At 45.2% G+C, this 20,592-nt stretch overlaps 1 pseudogene; it reads left to right on the top strand.

Moving 5' to 3' along the window:
• Positions 1 to 11,257: 11,257 nt before the first annotated feature.
• LOC139042155 (leukocyte immunoglobulin-like receptor subfamily A member 5) lies at positions 11,258 to 15,525 on the top strand (annotated as a pseudogene).
• Positions 15,526 to 20,592: the final 5,067 nt, after the last annotated feature.

Raw genomic sequence — 20,592 nt, 5'->3', positions numbered from 1 at the left:
ATAAAGAAGATACATATATTTGTGTATATATACACACAATGGAATTCTACTCAACTCTAAAAAAGACAAAATAGTCCTATTTGCAGCAACACGGTTTGACCTTGAGGTATGATGTTAAGCAAAGTAAGCCAGACAGAGAAAAACAAACATCACATAATTTTGCTTATATGTGGAAGATAAGCACAGGAATAAAGAGAACAGATTAGTGGTTACCAGAGGGGAAGGAAGTGTGGGGGGGACAAAAGAGGTAAACGGGCACATAAGTATGGTGAAGAACAAAAACTAGCCTATTGGGATTGAGCACGATGCAGCCTATACATAAAGTGATAAATAATAATGTACACCTGAAATTAAAAATGTTATAAACCAATATGACCTCAATAAAATAATTTTAAAATATTTTTTTTCTGTGGGGTCATGATTGTAGGAACAGTTATTCTGCCCTCCTGCTGACAGCTCTCTATATGTCTGCTTTTTTTAATTCTGATATTCTCCAAGGTTTGATATGATATAATTTTGTCATTCCTTTTCCTTAATATTTCATAAACTTAAACAGGTATTTTATATTTTAGTATTTTATTAACTTCATACAGTAATGGGTGTTTTAATAATATCTTCTTTGCATTGATTACTAATTAAATTGCAGCATAATCAGAGAACATAATGCATATTCTGGAAATATGAAAAGAGTTAGAAATACTTTCTTTCTCATCTATTAAGTGCTTAATATTTTAGGTACAATATGGACCTTACCTATGTGTATTCCCTCCTTGTTACTGTATTTATCACATCACATTTTATTTTATTTACTACTTGTTTTTTCACATAAACACCACATAAGTAATGCAGAGCCTTACAGTATTTACACACATTAGATCAAGCTTTTAAGTGTGTCATTTATTCTTACAAAAAATTTCCTTTCATATACTGAATCTATCTTATAAATATTTGAATCTCTGATTATGTATTTAATTATTCTTTATGTATTCCATGAACAGTGTTTAGATGAATGTTCTTTATGAGTGATATATATTCAAAGTGAATATATCTTTTAAAAAGATGAGATAATTTTTCCGCATAAAATTATTTTGGTCTTACATTCAGTTTTTTTGGTAATTTGTAGGGATCAGCTAATTTTATTCCATAAGAATAATATTTCCTTTATTGATTTAAAATACTCTTTAATGGTTTTGTTTTAGATGAGATTTTACTTTATATATATCTCTTTTATTCTGGGGGGGCATGTTTTTGTCTCACCCTTGAGATGGCCAATTAATCTTTTAACGTTTGGTAAGAAATGAATAATTTTAAAACATTACCACCATTTTATTTGTGTGGGTTCATTATGGATTATGATGTCCTGCATTCTGTTACTTTTATAGCGAATTTCCAGATCATTTTTGGTTTGATTGAGATTTACTTGTTTTATATAATTACATCAACCAGTTTGGGAGTTGTACAATGTATTTCTATTATTAGGTTATTATTCCCATTGTAAACATTGGCATTTACATTTATAATTGTACACAATTTTTTAAAAACTCTCTCATTTAGATAAGAGAAGGACATTACACGTGAGCTGAACCCTTAGCACCTACCTTCTTTCAAAATCCCTCTCTCTCGCACAGACACACGTATAAACAAACACTCCAAATATTTTGTTCTAGCTTCCTTGAATATAAATGTCCATGTGCATGTATATACAAATATAGTTTTCCAATGTTTATTTGTTTTGCCTCTTTTGCTCACTTTTGCACCTCGCTTTCTCTATTTTGTGTGTAGTGTTCTTTTGGTTTAATTACGGGCTTTAGCTCTGCTTCAGTGAGCAAATAAACAGTAAAATATCTAAAACTGCATATCTTGAAATGCCTTATTTTCAATCTTCACTTTTTTTAAGATACTTGAAAACATTATCTCATTTCAAGTAAAGGATATGGTCTAACCGCGAGGACAGGAAAATACCTCTGATGGTTAAAGATCTACCCCAAACGCCCTCCTCAACCCTCATGAAGATGAAGCCTGACATGGTGAGTTTAACATATGAGACAGGAGTCCAAACAGGTCAGATGTGCCCTGGGTCTGCTTGTATTTGTGGATTTCTCCTCTGGTAACCCTTTCACCCCTGTCCATTAGTAATAATTTGGGTGAGTACAGAATTCTTGACTCACAAGTAATTTGTTGAATTTCCTTTTCCCATATCTTTTGTCATTTTTTGAAATGCCTTTTCTCCAACAATTTCCTTCACTTTGCCATGATATGTCAAGACTCACGTTTCATTGATATATCCATGCACGCCAGCACTTACATGTTCCTTCTATGTTTCTATGCCCACCATTTGCCTCTAGGACTGCTGCAGACATCATTCTCACTGCTTTCCCCTGAAACTCACAGCATACATGTCCTTCTCTTTCTAGTCCCCATGCATCTTAATTTTCTCATTCCAGTCTCTCTGCACTGCATCCTACAAATTTCCTCAGGATTGTATTTCAGCCTCATAATTGGGTGTCTGTTGTAACATCTCCTTGATGAAAATAATACTTTGAGGGTGTTAAATGAAAGGATTGTTTTTTAGCTCTAAGTATTTGTGAAATTCATTTCTAAAACCTATATTCTTCTATAATTCTTCTATAATACAACCTCTGTTGTTTTTTCAAGAATTCCTTTTCCTTCTTTATTTTTTCAGATATCTAAACACACATATTAAAATGAGTTTTGCGTATTCCAGTATTCTATTTCTTTGGCTATGACAACCCACATTAGTGATTCTGTACAACGTATTTCATAGCACTATTTATCACTATTGGGGTTCCTGTTTGATGTCCATTCTTGTTCAATGCTCACCTCCCACACACCTGATTTTCCATACAGAGTTCCTCCCAGGACTGTCCTGACCTTCAGGGCTGAAAGGGGTGGATTGTTGCAGCTGCCCCGCCCTGTGTCATCCACTTTCCCAAACTTCGCATCTGACTAGGGATGTGTCCAGCCGGGCTGGCTCCACCATGACCCTCATACTCACACATGAATAGATGCACATGTTGGACTATACTGTATTGAATCTCTTTCTCATACACAGGGAACATGGTTCAGTGTTGGCTACAGTCTTGGGTCAGTGGGCAGAGATAACCCAGTGCCTGTCTTCAAGCATTGGAAGGGGCAACAGAGCGTCGAACTTTCACCTTGGGCCCTGCTCCCCTCCCTGCCTGTGAGCATCTGGAGTCCCTCTCCAGTCCACACAGAGGTGGAAACCTCCAATCTAATGACCCCTTGATTGGCCCTGGCACCTTTGGCCACTCAGCTTTGGTATCTTTTTGTTGTGGTTCCTTTTCTATTTTGGAAATTTCATTTCTCTTTTTCTGCAATTGACTGTCACTACATACTTCAGAAATATTATAAACAGCATTTCTCAGTGTTAGGAGCACATGAGGATTTTAGAGTGGACAAGTCAATTATCTACTCTGAGTGTGAAGTCCGACACCTTGATCCTCTCACGTATCAAACCTCACATGTCTTTATCAGGTCTAAAAATTCACAAGATTAATCCCTCCTGCGGTTTAGGATAACTGACCCCACGACCACTTTGAGTGGGGTTCCTGACAACGTGCTGCAGATGAGGAAACTGAGGCTCACATATTGGGCGTTAACCCTCAAGTTCTTATGGGAAGTGGATGACGGGGGAGTTTTTAAATAAGAATCAGCTTTGTGCCCCAAATCAGAGCACTAGCCCACTCATTGTTCCCTAAAACTCAAGATAAGACCCCAGGATGAGGAAGAGAGCTCAAGGGAACAAGGGGTCTGAGGAGGCAGGAATGATTCAGAGGGTTGTTCCAAAAGAGAAGGGGGTGGATGCAGGAAATAAAAGAGTCCATTAAGAGGGCTGTGATAGAAAGAAAACCCACATCCCAGGGCCAGGAGAGGAGTGATGTTTCCTTCCCTGTAGATCTCCTTTGTGCTCATTGTCACAGTGACCTCAACCTGAACCGTACAGTTAGATGTTGAGCACATGTCTCTGCTGATCTGAGCTCTGCAGTGAAGCAGGATCCTGCATCTTCCCTGAGGAATCTCCAGGGCCTGGATGACCACTGTCCACACTGAGGACCCCACAGGGATGTTCTGACAGATAGGCTGAGGATGACTAAATCTACTAAGAGCAATGTATATCAATCTTCAAACATGGTGAGGAGTAAATGAAAGATTATCAAAGGGAGGCATGTGGGGCCTTCTCTTTGCATAAAGTTCAGAAAGAGACATCATTTTTCAGGAGGCAGGTATACTTAAGATGGATCCAGTTAATAAAGAAGAGAAAGAATCTCATATGATCTATTTAGTGGTTAAATATATGTAATTTTGAAAGGTTTATTCAAAATGGAAACCACAGGGGCTTCTGGAAATCTGGTGATGTTTCTCTTCACTTTCATCTGGTGACTCATAAGTGCAGTTGTCATACTAGTAATCAGTGGATTTCCATTTTGCAACCTATCTTTATTTTCCGTACAATTTAGTGAGCTGGGTCTGAAATAGGGGGTGAAATCCACAGCCTGAACCAGGCATTGATCTTCCAACAAAGTGGCTGTTGATGTGTTATAGCAAATATGTCACATCTTGGCAGTTTGGTTGCCTCAAAATGCATACACCACCTGCCTGATTAGCCTCACAAAGTCCAGTCAAACAGTGGTCCCTGCCTGGCGGAGAAACTGGGCATCAGAGGAGAAAACACCTTACCCAGTATCACTTGACATGCCAATGAAACTTTTAAATGATCACTGGAATTTCTGACACCATTTTGCTCAAACAATCTGAATTGGGATCAGGACACCAGTATGGACTTGGGGGTTCTTTCAAAGATGGGGACAATCCCATCATATCATGGTTTATGGATCACACAGGGATTGGTTCCAGATTTAACAATACTCAGGTGGCCTGGTCTCTTCTTGGACCCCAGTGAAGGGGAATCAGGGAAAGACAGCTGCGTGCAGAGGATGCCAGATGTTGGACTCAGGCTTGTCTTGATTCTGTTCCCAGATGGAAACTCACTGGATGCTTCACCTTGAAAAACAGACACAGTATCGCTAAGACTTGGTGTCTTTGACAAATGGTGTCTGATAACTGAATTCAAAAAGAAAACACAGAAAAGAATGAAGTTGGACTCTCACAACACAGCATACACCAAAATGACCTCAAAATGGATCAGTATAATAGCTAATATGGGGGCTGGCCCCGAGGCCAAATGGTTACAGTTCTGCGTGCTCCACCTTGGCGGCCTGAGTTCACTGGTTAGGATCCCAGGTGTGGACCTACTCCACTCACCACTCACACTGTGGAGGCATCCCACATGCCAAGTGGAGCAAGATGGCACAGATGATAACTCAGGCTAATCTTCCTTACAAAAAAATCATTAAAAACACACCTATTGAGATATTGAGGTTTATAGTATTATAAACCTCAAAAGAAAACATACTGGTAAATGCTCATGACCATGTGTCTCCAAGGTTTTCTTGGAAAGAACACTAAAAGCACAATAAACCAAAACAACCTCCACATACATAAGACTTCATCAAAATTAAAGATGTGTGTGAATCCAAGGACACTCTCAAGAAAGTGAAAAGAAAACATACAGAATTGGAGAAAACATTTGCATATTCTATATCTGGTAATGGCCTGGTGTAGGTTATGTAAAGAATACATACAACTCAACCACACAAACAAATCCAATTAAATAATTGTTTAAAGGACTTGGGTAGACATTTCTACAGAAAAGATATTTGGCAAGGAAGAAATATTTTCACAAATACACAATGAGCACTGGAAAAGATACTCACCATGATTAGTCATCGGGGAAATGCAAAACAAAATGGCAACGATGCACAGCAACAAGATGGTGAGATAGGAAGACCCAGCACTCATCGCCCACAAAAACCACAATTTAACCACCATCCACAGACGTAAATATCTTTGTGAAAGCTGTGGAGTCCAGGTGTAAGGTCTGAGCATGCTGGTGGAGCACACAGTCTGAGAAGAACCACATTGAAAAGGGTGCAGAGATGAGCTTCACCTCACCTGCATCACCCTTCCCACCAGCTGGCTCAGCTCAGCACAGAGAGAGGCCCCTCCACCTGCGATTCCTCCCAGGAGGGAAGAGAGCAACGTGAGCGTCACTTCTGAAGCATTTCCAGGTGCTGCCTGAAAGCCCCCTTCTGTCCTGCTGAGGGAATCAGCATGGCTGGATCCTCTGGGGGCAGCAAAGCACAAAGAAATGGAGAGGAGCTCACAGCAGACAACACGGGATCTCAGCCAGCCCACAGACACTGCCGGCAGCCACCCACAGACCCGACAGCTAGTACAGAGGTTCCTTAGAAAACTGAAAATAGAACTACGATGTGATCCAGCAATGCCATTCTGGGGGTATATCCAAAGGAAAGGAAATCAGGATGTCAAAGTGACATCTGCACCCTGTGTGTATTGCAGCATCATTCACAACAACCAAGATACGGGAACAACATGAGTGTCCATCAAAGGGCATGGGGATTAGAAAATGTGGTGCATACAATGGAACATTATTCAGCCTTAAGAAAGGATAGAAATTCCACCATTTATGACAACACAGATGAACCTGGAGGACAATACACTAAGTAAAATAAGCCAGATATAGGAAGAGAAATATTGCATGATTTCACTTATATGTAGTGGGGAAAAAAAGCTAAACTCTTGGTAACACAGAGTTGAATGGTGATTACCAGAGACTAGAGGCTGGGGAAAATGGAGAGATGTTGATCAAATGTTACAAACTGTCAGTTATAAGATGAATAATTTCTGGAGACCTAAGGTACAGTGTGGTGACTATAGGTGATAACAATGTGTTATACACTTGAAATTTGCTAAGAGATCTCAAGAGTTCTCACCACACAGACACACACACACATGGTAACTATGTGAAGTGACCGACGTGTTAATTAGCTTGACATGGTGATCTTTTCAAAATGTACATATATTCCACAACATCAAGATGTACACGTTAAATATATATGATTCCTTTTTGTCAATTATATCCCAATAAAGCCGGGGCGGGGGGGAGAAACAAAGGTTCTAGTTAACTGCTTTGTTTTTTTTTATTTACAGAAATAAAGAATTTTCAGGTAGTACAAAGCCTAAAAAATATTAGTGGGAGACACATTGGATATTCTTGTTGTAAAGAGTTGTATAATGATAATATTTATATATTAGCTGGAGAAGAGAATCTTGCATGTTATAAATTGAATAATATCTATGATGTAAAAATGCAGCAAAGATCTGTTAAAATCTTTACATGAGAGTAGAGTTTAGGAAAACTAAATGTGACTTTGGACATGTGGCATAGTCAGTGACATGGCTCAAAACAGACCCTGAGCATCCCTGACCTTTAGGGTGACAAGAAGCCGGTCCTCTTCCTGTGTGTCAGGCACCTTGTGAACTCTACAAACTTTGATGTGGGGACCCTGCCCACCACATCCTGTGAACTTGTCAGCCTTGCTAGACTCCTGTCTCCTGCCCGACAGAAGCAGCACCACGTCCCCCATATTCCTCAGCCTCCTGGGTCTTGGTGAGTCCTGGAAGGGAAGGGAGGAGAGGGTCATGGTGGAAAGCTGGGCTTCCTCACGGCACATGACCAGGTTCCATGGATGGAGCTTCACTGAAGCCTGGGATCCACTGGAGACAAATCATCATCTCTGATGTGGTTTCCTTCCAGGATTCTGTCTGAGCCAGTGGATCTAGGCACAGGTGTTTGAGTCTTCCCCATTCCCTCATTACTGTGTGGATCAAAAACAGTGTGTTTTACCCAGGGCTGGAGGGTTGCAGAGGAGTTGGGGCTGATGGAGATGACACTGGGGGACCCATGGTGACACTTCTGCAAGTACAAGGAGAGCAGCATGTCCTGTGGATCCTAGGTTCTTATTTTGTCCTGGACACTACCTGCACACTCCCAAGAGGCTAACCCAGCTCTGTGTTCCCCTGAAGGAGGCTGTGAATTTCTGAAACTGGAGTAGGAGCAGATAAGGGTCATCTCTATAATGAGAGGGGGACAGAATACGGGAGCCACAGAGCCCTCCTAGGACCAGGACCTCCAACGACTTCTCTGACCTGTTCTTGAAACTAGGATCCTCCCACTAGACCCACCTCAGGGGAGGGGACTGGTCATCAGGCAGGGCCACCTGGACCTCAGGGCACGCTCTGATGCAGGATCAGATCATGGCTCATATTTTACCTCATTTTCCTCAAGTAGAACTTGCTCCTTTCTCCCATGCATAACTGTTGTTATTTAAAATTGTATTTTAAGGGAAACTTTGTTCAAGTTTTTATCAACACTCTTTCACAAGCAACAAAATCAAGAACAAAGAAGTGAATGTACACTGGAATATTATTCAGCCATAAAAAGAAGGAAATCCTTCCATTTGCAACAACATAGATGGACATTGAAGGCATTGTCCTAAATGAGATAAGTCAGAGAAAGACAAATGCTGTATGATCTCACTTATACGTGGAATCCAAAAAAAAAAGGAAACTCCTAGAAAAAGAGATTATATTTGTGTTCACTGGGGTCAAGGGTGGGGGAGGGAGAACTGGATGAAGGGGGCCAAGAGATATAAACCTTCTGTTATAAGATAGATAAGGACTGGGGATGGAATGACCAATATGATGAGCGTAGTTAGCACTGATAATACGGTATATCTGAAAGTTGTTAGAGAGGAGATCTAGAGAGTAGAGAGCAGATGAGAGTTCTCATTACAGGAAAAAAGCCATTTTTTTCTTTTATTTTTTTCTATGTGAGATGATGGATGTTAACTAAGTTTACTGTGGTCATCTTTTCACTATATGTGTAAGTTAAGTCATTATGCTGTGCACTGTAAACTTAGACAGTGCTGTATGTCAACCACGTCTATATAAAATTGGACGGATAGGTAGATAGGTACATTAAATTAAGTAATTAATATGTGAGTGAGGAAATAAAAAATAAATATAAACATTAATATGAATTGTAGTACTGCCACTTCCTGAATGGGTTGACCATCTTTAGCAGCTACTTCTTCTCTTGCTCTTGCATATATCACTGTCCTGAAACAGGAACAATGATGAAGACCATTCTTGTCTGAATTCTGAAGTCTCCACAGGGTTAAGTGGTGAGTGACACCCAGCATTGAAGGGTGCTCTCAACAGGCAGAAATGACTCAACTGATTCACCCCAAGGTGATAGAGAGAGGGGTCCTGCTTTTTACAGAAACCAGCACGTCACTCAGGGAGCTGTTTGTGAGAAGGAAAACCCACATTCCAGGAACAAGAGGAAGAGTTGTGCTTTCCTGTGGGAGCAGAAGCATATTGTACCAAACTCCCCAGGCCCCTCCATCCCCATCACCCCGTGGTTCACCATGTCTCTGAGGGCACCATTGATGTCTCCACTCAACCAAGGCAGAGAGGGAAGGTTGCCTTCACTTCCTTGTCTCTTAGACCTCTCAGTCAATCACCCAATAAAAGCCATTCAGCCTCCAGAATCCCTCTGACCCCTGCTACCCTCCCATCCACAGAGTCCAGCCCAGAGCCCACACCTGGACACATCTGGCTTGTGTGGTCACATCCACCACTTTATTGGTTTCTGAGCTGCCGGCCCACACTACCTTCTCCAGTTCACCCTCCACGTATCAGTCTCTCTAACCATTCTTCCATTTCAGGATCTGTCCCTTCCCTGCCCCACATCCTTCCATGGTCCTCACTGTCTTCAGGGTAAACTCCAAACTCTTCTCTCTGAACTCAAGGCTGTTCATGATCAGTCCAGATGTGACCCTCCACCCTCATTTCTCACTTCTCCCTCCCTCCAAACCAGACAGTGCAGTTACACCACAAATATACACACACACTCAGATGATGGGCCATTAAACACTTCCGTGTTTTCCCATATCAGTCCTCTGCAGAGGTTGGACCAGAGAAATTCCTTCCCAATTCCAAGTCCAAAAAACAACAAAGGTAACTCCGTATCATCTCTAACCTCTGTTATGAGTTTGCGCCTCATTAAGGGGCATGCGAGCTTCATATTGAGAAGTCCATGTAAATCATTTACTTTACTGATTGACACGCTAGTGTAGGAGTAATGGAGTTCAATTATTTTTACTTCTTTTTATTTATTTGCTGTATGGCACATAATATGAGTCTCATAAATTTTTTTATCATAACAGTCTTTGCTAATGTATTCTATTTCTCTTAAAAATAAAATACAATGCCCTGGCACCGTGGACGGCACCTTGAATGATTAGTCACCACCTTCCCCTCTCCTCTTCCCTTTCAGACATTCTCCGTGTTGCTGCAGGCTTCTCTAGAATCTTCTTTCATCTCTAGAAAGTTCTCACAGGTGTCCCATCCCATAGGTCTCCCCCTCCTCAATCATAGTCTAGTCATGGTCTCCAATTATTCTCGTAATCTTCATATTTTTCCCTTTTCAATAAACTAGTGGTAATATTAGCCTTTGAATGTCCATATTCTGTTAATCTGACTTCTCAAAATACAGCAAATGATTTACCTGGATCACGGATATATTTCTGGTGTCTCACACCAATGACTTGTTCATAGTAGGAGCTCAGTAAATATTTGTTCATGGACTGGACAAAGACAGAAAGTAAATTCCAATTGTGGAGAGACTGAGGAAATAAGTGGCAGGTCCTATTCAGAGCCAGACTGTCAGAGATGGGCTCAGGATGAGAACCTGGGTCCTCACCCACCCCGAGTGGGATTCAGGCCAGGCAGAAAGAGTCTTGGGAACCAGGTGAGACCTCAACTCTGGGTTGAGATGTCTCCAGGGGGCCTGGAGTCCTCCTGAGCCCCTGCCCTGGAGAAAAGCAGAGCCAGGCCCAGGGAGGGGTCACCCCCTTCCTGTGGGTCCACAGCTGTGGGAACCCGAATGGGTGGCAGCAGCCCCTGACTTACCACATCTTGTGCATCTCTCTGTCCCTCGGGCCCCGTGGTCTCCTCCATCTGCATAGTCGGAGCACTCGGAACAGGTGCCATGGTTTCCGTCCTCTCTGCCTCGGTCAGCTGTGAAGAGTGGGAAGGGGCACAGGAGGAGCGGATGGGGAGTCTCCACACCTCCTTGTTCATGGGAACCTCAGGGCTCAGGCAGCTGGAGTGGACTGGGGCGCTGATGGGAAGAGAATCGGCTCAGACATCCGGGTGCAAATCTCTCATAGGGAGTCTCTTCCAGGGCTGAGTCTGAGCCTGTGGACATGAGTGCAGTCAGGCCACCATGTCCGCCCTCTTACCTCAGCCCCTGAGCACTCAGGAGTGGGCCCAGCAATTCTGGGATGATGGTGACAAAACCAAGAGGGACCATGGGCTGAGCTGGGAGAATAAGGGTGGCGAAGGACTTTAAGCTCCAGACTCTGGTTTCCTTCCAGGGACCCTCACCAAACCCACCACCTGGGCCGAGCCAAGCTCTCTGATACCCAGGGGGATCCCTGTGACCATCTGATGTCAGCAGACCCTACAGGCACAGGAGTACCATCTGGACAGGGAAGAAAACTCACCGGGACAGACAGAACCCACTGGAACCTGAAGACTAGGCCAAGATCTCCATCACAAACATGATAGAGCAAAACTTGGGGCAATATCGCTGTTACTATTGAAGACCCACATATTCATCAGGGCACAGTGACCCCTGGAGCTGGTGGTGACAGGTGGGAAGACACTCAGGGGTCCCGGCCTTAGCTCAGGAAGGGGGTCTGCTCTCAGGGGTATCTCCTCTATCACAGCCCAGCCCTGGGGGATATGAGGGAGGTGTGAGCCCCATTTAACACACTGCCTCCTCCTCTCCTAGGAATCTACAGTGAACCCTCCCTCTCAGCCCTGCCGAGCCCTGTGGTGACCTCAGGAGGGAACGTCACCCTCCAGTGTGGCTCATGGCTGGGATCTGACAGGTTCATTGTGACTAAGGAAGGAGAATGCAAGCCCTCCTGGATGCTGGACTCACAGTGACACTCTAGTGGGAAATACTGGGCCGTCTTCCCCGTGGACCCTGTGATCCCCTTCCACAGGTGGATGTTCACATGCTATGGCTGTAACAGGAACATACCCCAGGAATGGTCACATCCCAGTGACCCCCTTGGAGCTCCTTGTCCCAGGTGAAGAAGTCCCATCCTTGCTCCATCCATGTTTTGAGTCACCAGACAGCTTGTTGGGGTCTTTGCTCCCAGGGGAGGCCCGGGTGGGACATGGAGGTCAAGGACCTCAGGGATCGTGGGACAATGGACACAAAGCTATAAACACAGTAACTCTAGAAATTCCAGCACAAGAGATGGGAGGTCTGGGGAAGAATCAGCCCCTGCAATCCTCAGCTCTTCTGTCTTCCAGGTGTGTCTAGAAAGCCCTTCCTCCTGACCCGGCAGGTCCATGCTGTGACCTCTGGACAGAGCCTGACCCTCCTATGTCATTGTGATGTCAGCTATGACAGACTCACTCTGATCAAGGAGGGAGGGCTTGCTTTCCACAGCACATTGTTAGGCAGCCACAGACTGGACTGTCTCAGACCGACTTCCCCTTGGCCTTGTGAGACCCTCCCCTGGGGGCAGGTACAAATGCTATGGTGGACACAATTTCTCCTCTGAGTGGTCAGCCCCCAGTGATGCCCCTGGACATCCTGGTGGCAGATGAGGGGCCAATGGGTCAGTCAGGAGCCCAGACTCTGCACAGGCTCTGATGGGGGAGCCCCAGGTGGTGATGTTGGGAAGAAAGGTGTGGGGGCTCCAGGGAGGGAAAGAGATATAGAGGCAAAGGATGGGCAGGGAGAGACTCAAAGGAAGCAAGATGGACAGAGATGAGGGCCCTCAGAGAGAGGTCTGGGACTTTCAGTTCAGAACAAGGAGGATGGGCAGCCCCTTACCCACCCTTCCTCTCTCTAGGACTGCTCCCTGACACTCCCTCCCTCTCAGTGCAGATGGGCCTCACAGTGGCTTCAGGAGAGAAGGTGACCCTGCTGTGTCAGTCATGGAGCCCAAGGGAGAGTTTTCATCTGTCCAAGGAGGGGGCAGCTGATTCCCCCTAAGTGTTAGATCAAAGTATGGAACCCAGGAGAACCAGGCCCAATTCCCCATGAGTGACCTCAGCCCACGGGGGGACCTACAGGTGTTACAGCTCAGACAGCACCACCCCCTACCTGTTGTCACATCCCAGTGACCCCCTTGAGCTCGTGCTCTTAGGTGAGGGCCTCTTGACCATGTCCTTTCTGAGTCAGTTAGCTCAAGGCCCTGTCCCCCAGAGAACTCTGGGCTGGGCTGGGAGTGAGGGGGCTCCGAGGGAGGGTCACCCAGAGGGTGACCTGACCCTAAGAGTGTAGGAGAGAAAAAGAGCCCTCCCATGCTGGCTCCTTCCTTCAACCCCATCAGCAGAACCCTCCTGGAGGATGGAGGGAGAGCCTTGGGGACCACAGGGCAGATGAAGGATAATTGTGTGAGCACAGACGGGGTCTCTGGGGGAAACTCCAGCCCCTCATCCCCTCTTGTCCTTTCTCCCAGGACCCTCTGGGGACCCCACCTTCCCACCCCCAGGGCTCAACTTAACATCTGGTGAGTCACACGGGCCTCTGCCCAGAGAGCTCACAGTTTCTCCAGGCCTGTCTCTCGAGACTCAGCTGACCTGACTTCTAGTTCCTCTCTCAGCACAGCTTGTCTCCAGGGGGCTGGGAGTCAGGCAGAGATGGGGGGTCCACAGGGCTCCAGGGCCATGAGGCTGGTGGATGGTGGGTGGGGTGGTCATGACAGAGGGACACCATGGGTCCCAGCCTGGGGGAGGGGCAGCCAGACTGAAGTGGGGAGAAGCAGCCCCCTGACCTCCATCCTGATCCCCAGGGGGCTCTGAGGACCAACTGTTCCCCATGGAGTCAGGCACCCTGAGGGGTAAGTGAGGGTCTCTGCGGGAAGGTGGTGGGTGGTCCACAGAGAACAGAGGCTGAGTTATGCCATCCGGAGACTCTGATTTGTACACATCTTCCTCCATCTGGGCCTCAGTTTCTCCAAGTGTAAAGGAGAGAATCTTGGCCCGGAGCTTAGATTTCCTGTCAATTCCGACTATTACTCTGACCTCCTGGGAGAGGAAGCCTCACAGGGAAGTCCCCCAGGATGTGATTTTATGGGAGTCTGTCCCCTCTGCATCAGTGATGGTCACATTGTACAGGGGAGGGAGGGACAGGACAAGGGTCCATGGTGTTCAGATCCTGTCCCTTCAGCTCAGGGTGCTCAGAGGGAGCATTAAGTATAAGGAAGGCAGTCAGTCCCCTGGGCTCAGTTCTCAGCTCTACCATTTCAGGCTGGGTCGCCTGGGGCACATGACTTACCTGTTTGTGCCTCAGTTTCTTCACCTGTGAAATGGGTGGGTGGGAGTAACCATCCCCTTTTGCAGGATTGTTGTAAGTTAGAGGAGATGAATGCCCAGACCCCAGTACATTCCTGGCCCATAGTAGGTTAACAATTAAATGGCATCATTGGCTCATTCGTGAGGTCACTTGTGCCCAAGATCTCAAGTGGTACCTGCAGGCTCTGATCTGGGTCTTGGTGGCCTTCGTCCTGCTTCTCTCCCTCCTCCTCCTCCTCCACCTCCTCCCCCAACTCCTGCATCAGGGCAAATGCAGGACATTGGCTGAAGAGGGAACAGGGTGACCAGGGTCACAGGAGGAGGTGGGCTTAGTGCACCAGCCAGTGAGAAACCAAATAGATGGGAAGACCAGCCTAGAAAAAGGCTTTCCCAGAATTTCAAGTCAGAAAACTGAGAAAAAAACACTTAATCCAGCACATATGTACACATTTAAGGTATTCTTTCAGCTTTTCAATCTCATGAAATATTGAAATAGGCACACAGTATGGGTTATGGTTTCCTTATTTTCTCCTGAATCTCATGTGGAGGGCGAGTGGTCATAACCTCCCAGGGCTGAGACTCTGTCTGTCTTGAGCCAGCCCAGATACAGGCTGATCTCCAACTTCCTGCAGGGGCTGCAGACCCACAGCCCAAGGACAGAGACCTGCACATCTGGTCATTCCCGCCCTGAAGACCCCAGGCTCCCACCCCACACTCAGTCCCCTCTCTGCCCCTAACACTCCCGTCTCCTCCCCCAGCTCCAGCCCAGCTGCTGACACCCAGGAACAGACCCTCTGTGAGTGGAAGAGGAGGGGCCACACTAGGGGTGGGGACAGAGATTTCAGTGGGCCATGGGGGCATGGGTTGGGAGGGTCTCAGGATTTGGAGTGAGAAGGACCGACATCCGCTGAGTGACCTCGGGCCCATCTCCTCACCCCTGGACCTCAGTGGCCCATCTGGGAGCAGAGGGGCCTGCAGCCCTGAGAGACCTCAGGGAATCCTGACAAGAGACACACCCCTTGTTCTGCCCCAGCAGATGCTGCCGTGAAGGACACACAGCTTGAGGAGGGGGTGGAGCTGGACCATCAGGTGAGACCCCTGGCCTGTCCAGGCCACCAGGGACCTTCCTGTAGTCAAACTTGATCCAATGGACACTTTGCTGACCTCACATCACCCAGCTCTCAGCAGCGTCCCACACTCACCTCTCCTCTCGGGCATCTGGGTTGTCCTGCTGTGACTTCACTCCTCCTGGTTTCTGTGGCCTCATGGCCCCTCCTATGTGGTTCCCTTTCCTGGTTCCTCGTCCTCTGTCTGACATTCTGGTTGATGGAGTTCACCCCCAGGTCTCAACAGGATGCATGAATAAGTGAATCACCTGCAAGTCCACAGGATCCTTTTCATTAATTCACCCCACATTGTTCACAGGGAGCTCACTGTTTCCCCGGCTCCATTCAGGTGCTGCAGGTACAGTAGGGAGCAAAAGTGTCTCCACACTCCTTGAGCTCTTCTCATGGGTGAGAGACAACATGCGGTTATGTGGGTAGTATCTTAGTGTGCAAAGTCTGTTAAGGAAAATAATGTAAAGAAAGAGGGGACAGTGTGTGTGTGTGTGTAGGGGGAGGTGGTGAGGAAACAGCAGGTGCAAAGGCCCTGAGGCAGCAACATGCTTTTTCGGTAAGATGAGCTGTGTGGCTGGAGCCAAGTGAGCAAGACGTGGCATGTTAGGATAAGAATCAGAATTGTAGAAAGCATCCAAATGCTCCAAGGCTTAGGAAGTCCCTGAAATTTCCATCAGGAAAGGGATTTCACTCTGAAAAAATGTGGACAAGTGACTGGAGGAGGTAACCAGTGGGATCAAGGAGACACATTTTCTGTCCATTTGTCTCCCTCCAGCAGCGTCCCCATGATGATGATCCCTAGAGAGTGATTTATGCCCTGCTGAACCACTCAAGATCAAGATTTAGGTGGAGAGTGGCCCCTCTCTTTGCCCCATGTCAGAGGAATCACTGGATGTGAAGGTCAGGCAGATGAACACACAGGTGGGCTTTATCCTCACTTGGATCCCGGGCTACCCCCACCTCAGCTACATACCTATCCCCTACTCTCCCCTGGCTCCAGGCTGCTGCATCTCAAGCCCCCCAGGACGTGACATATGCCCAGCTGAACCGCCTGACCCTCAGACAGGAGACGACACCCCCTTCCTCCCAGTCAGAGGATCCCCCAGCAGAGCCCAGCGTGTACGCTGCCCTGGTCATCCACTAGCCCAGGAAGGACCTGGACCCCACCTTCCAGGGAGGGAGACTGCAGGGACCCCAGAAGGCACAGGAGCTGCCCCCAGTGGACACTCAGCTAATGACCCCCAGCCAGCCTGAAATCGTAACGTGGACTAGGAGCTTCTGGGACTCACTGGGAGTCACCTGATTCTGCAGTGAAAGATAACTGCTATCCCCACATTTCAGAAATAAAGCAACTTTTCAGTAATCCATGAGAGAAATGAGAAATCCAAAATAGAAGGAAGAGAAGGTTTCAAGTATGATGATAATGGAACTATTACATATCAAACCTATGAAATGGGCAAATTGAGAACCACGAATGGATATATTAGAAAAGAAAAGGTGAAAATAAATTATCTAAAGTATTTTATCAAGAATTTAGAAAAAGAATAGCAAATTTTTCCAAATGAAGGTAGAAGGAGGGAAATAATAATGATGACAGTAGCTACCAATGAGGACAGATAAAAAACAGAGAAAAATCAATAAAGCCAAAAAACTCGTTCTTGAAAACATTAATCACACTTACAAATTCCAGTCTCAACACTGAAGGAAGAAAGAGAGAAGGAACGCATTACATTATCGGGACAGTATCACAAATCCTACAGACTTTAAATACATAACGAACCATTATGAAAAATTTTATACCAATATATTAGAAAATGTAGATGAAATGGACAAAATTCCAAAAAGTACAATTTACCAAAATGATGGACATAAAAATAAATAGAAAATTTGAATTGTCCTATATAGTAAATATGTTGAACCTGTAATTAAAACTTGTCCCAAAAAGTGAACTCTGAGTCTCAAAAACTTCACTAGTGAATGTTTCCAAACATTTATGTATTTATGAAATACACACACACACACACACCTGGACACAGACATACATACACAGACACACAACAAAATTCATACACACACACACCCATATACCAAACTTAAACGCTTTCCTCCAAAATTGAAGAAGAGAATATTCCTCCTGACACATTTTTTCAGGCTACAAAAAAATTGATAGTAAAACCTGACAAGGAAACTACAAAATGGGAAAATCACAGAAATCTCTTACAGGAACTTACCTGTGGATTCCTAAACAAAATACTCCCAAATGAGAGTCAGCGATATGTAAAATGGATTATATATCATGATGACCGTGCTAGTATGTTCTTTTCAGAAATGCGTGGTTGGCTTCACATTCAAAAATCAATCAATGCAATTCAAAAATAAAAGAACAAATAGAAAAAAAGGATCACATCGACAGGTTCAAAGTTTATGAAAAATACATCACCATTTATAATGTAAAAAAAAACTCCTCAGAAATAAAAGGGAGTTTTCTGTCATTTATCAAAGGAACCTTAAAAATCTACAAAAAAAATAATTTTTAAAGGTAAAAATTTGAAATCTTTCTGCCTGTGACGGAGAATGAGACAAGAATGTTCACTATGACTACTTTTATCCAGCAGGGCACTGAAAGAACCAACCAATTACATAAAGAAAAATAACATCATAAGCACTGAGGGGATGGAGTGAAACTGTAATACTCACAGATTACAAAATTCTGTGGATAGAAATCCCCAAATAATACATAGATCTATTCTTCTTGATCCAGTGTCACTGGATACATCATCAATATATAAAAATCACCTGCATGTCAGACTTCCAATTTTGGACCAAGGGGAAGTAGAAGTTTGTCTCCCTAACCCCCCATAAGACACAGTAAATCTCCTGGACCTTGTATAAACAACAAATTTGAGAATTCTCCAAACAGTGGAGAGAAAGCAGCAGATGGGCTAAGACGGTTGGGAGCCCAGGAGTGACACAGTGGGTGTCAAGGGAGCCACGTGGGGGACCGGGACTGTACCTTCCTCCTGGCGATAATGAATCAGTACCCCCGCCACGCTTCAGAAAAGCCTTTTGTAACAGAAGAGTTAAATGAGATCCAGACTCTCACAACATAACACCCAAAACGTCCAGTTCATAACAAGAACCAGGAAAATCTCACCTTGAATGAGAAAAGACCACTGTCAACAGATGCTGACGCCGAGATGACAAAGAGGTTGGAATTATCTGATAAGGACTGTAAAACAGCCATAATAAAAATGCTTTGAAGAGCAATTACACACATGCTTAAAATAAATCTGAAAAAAGAAAAAAAGGAAATTCTTGGAGAGTGATGGCCGCCACCTGGGTGTGTGAGCTGTTATCTTTGAACTACCACTAAATGGATATTCTTTGACCAATGGAGGAAACCCACACAGCACAATAGGACACCTGAGAGACTCACACAGCTACAAATCTGAAGGCGGATGGACGGGCTCTCCGGGAAGAAGTGGAGATGGGCGAGGACGCCCCTGCCCTTTCCCCACAGCCCTGTGCATGTGCACAAATGCTTTCCTGCTTGGTGCGGGCGCCATGAGTACCGCAGCATCTCGAGCGTGGGAAGGCATCTCAGAGTGACTGTAGGAAGAAGCAATGGCAGCACTTAGCCCGCTAGTGATTGATTTCCCAGTGGTGGGGGAGCCCACCACGCCACTGTGGCCCCAAGCAGAGGCACAAGCCTGGTCCCTCGGAGAAGCTATGCCCATCAAGCACAGTGGCCAGGCCAGCCACAAAGGAGGCGACGGCAGATCTATGCGCCCAGGCAACTGCATTCCCGGCTGGGTGCTCAGAACAACTGTAGGAAGAGACAGAGGCAGCCTGCTCATGATTGCTTTCCCAGTGGCAGGAGAGCCCACCATGTCATTGTGGCCCCAAGGCCTGGCCCAGGCTTGGACCGTGCGAGGAAGCCCCGCCCACCAAGCACAGCCGCCGCCTGCGCCCAAACGCAATGCTGGGGAGCACAAGCGCCCATAGTACTCCCACAACTTCCCGAAGACGCGTTGAGATCAGAAACACAGCTCCTGCTTCCCCCTAGTGGTAGCATGTGGAATCTGCAACCTAATACAACCACAACGTGCCGGGGCGAAAGATTTGCTGGTTAAACACCGTCAGAACCTACAGCAACAGTTTAGAACAGAAGGACAAAAACAATTCTTCAGAAACCAACCCTGAAGACACCGAAACTTACAATCTAAATGACAGTGAATTCAAAAGCTATAGTAATCAAAACAGAATGTTTTTGGTACAAAAACAGACACAGATCAATGTAACAGAATTGAAAGCCCAGAAATAAAACCAAACATCTGCGGACAGGTAACCTTGGACAAAGGAGGTAAGAATGTACCATGTAGAGACAGAAGGATCTTCAATAAATGGTGTTGGGAAAACTGGACAGCCACATGCGAAAGAATGAAAGTAGACCATTATCTTAACACCATGCACACAAATTAACTCAAAACGGATTAAAGACATGAATGTAAGTCCTGAAATGATAAAACTCCTAGAAGAAAATATAGATACTACACTCTTTGACATTGATCTCAGCAGCATCTTTTCGAATACCATGCCTCCTCAGGCAAAAGAAATGGACTACATCAGACCAAAGAGCTTCTGCAAGGCAAAGGAAACTAGAAACAAAACTAAAAGACAATCCACCAACTGGGAGAAAATATTTGCAAATCATATATCTGACAAGAGGTTAATCTCCAAACTATATAAAGAACTCATAAAACTAAACAAAAATGAAAACACACAACCTGATCAGAAAATGGCCAGAGGATATAAACAGACACTTTACCAAAGAAGATATACAGATGGCGAATAGGCACACAGAAAGATGTTCAACATCACTGATAATTAGGGAAATGCAAATCAAAACTACAATGACATACGACCTTACACCTCTCAGAATGGCTATAATCACCAAGACAAAAAATAGCAAATCTTGGAGACGATGTGGAGAAAAGAGAACCCTCATACACTGCTGGTGGGAATGCAAACTGGTGTAGCCACTATGGAAAACAGTATGTAGATTTCTTAAAAAATTGAAAATAGTAATCTCATATGACCCAGCTATCCCACTACTGGG

Source organism: Equus asinus, chromosome 26 (assembly GCF_041296235.1).
Source record: "Equus asinus isolate D_3611 breed Donkey chromosome 26, EquAss-T2T_v2, whole genome shotgun sequence".
In the NCBI taxonomy this organism is placed as follows: domain Eukaryota; kingdom Metazoa; phylum Chordata; class Mammalia; order Perissodactyla; family Equidae; genus Equus; species Equus asinus.
Note: the sequence above shows the minus strand (reverse complement) of the source record. Positions and strands in the feature narration are given on the sequence as shown.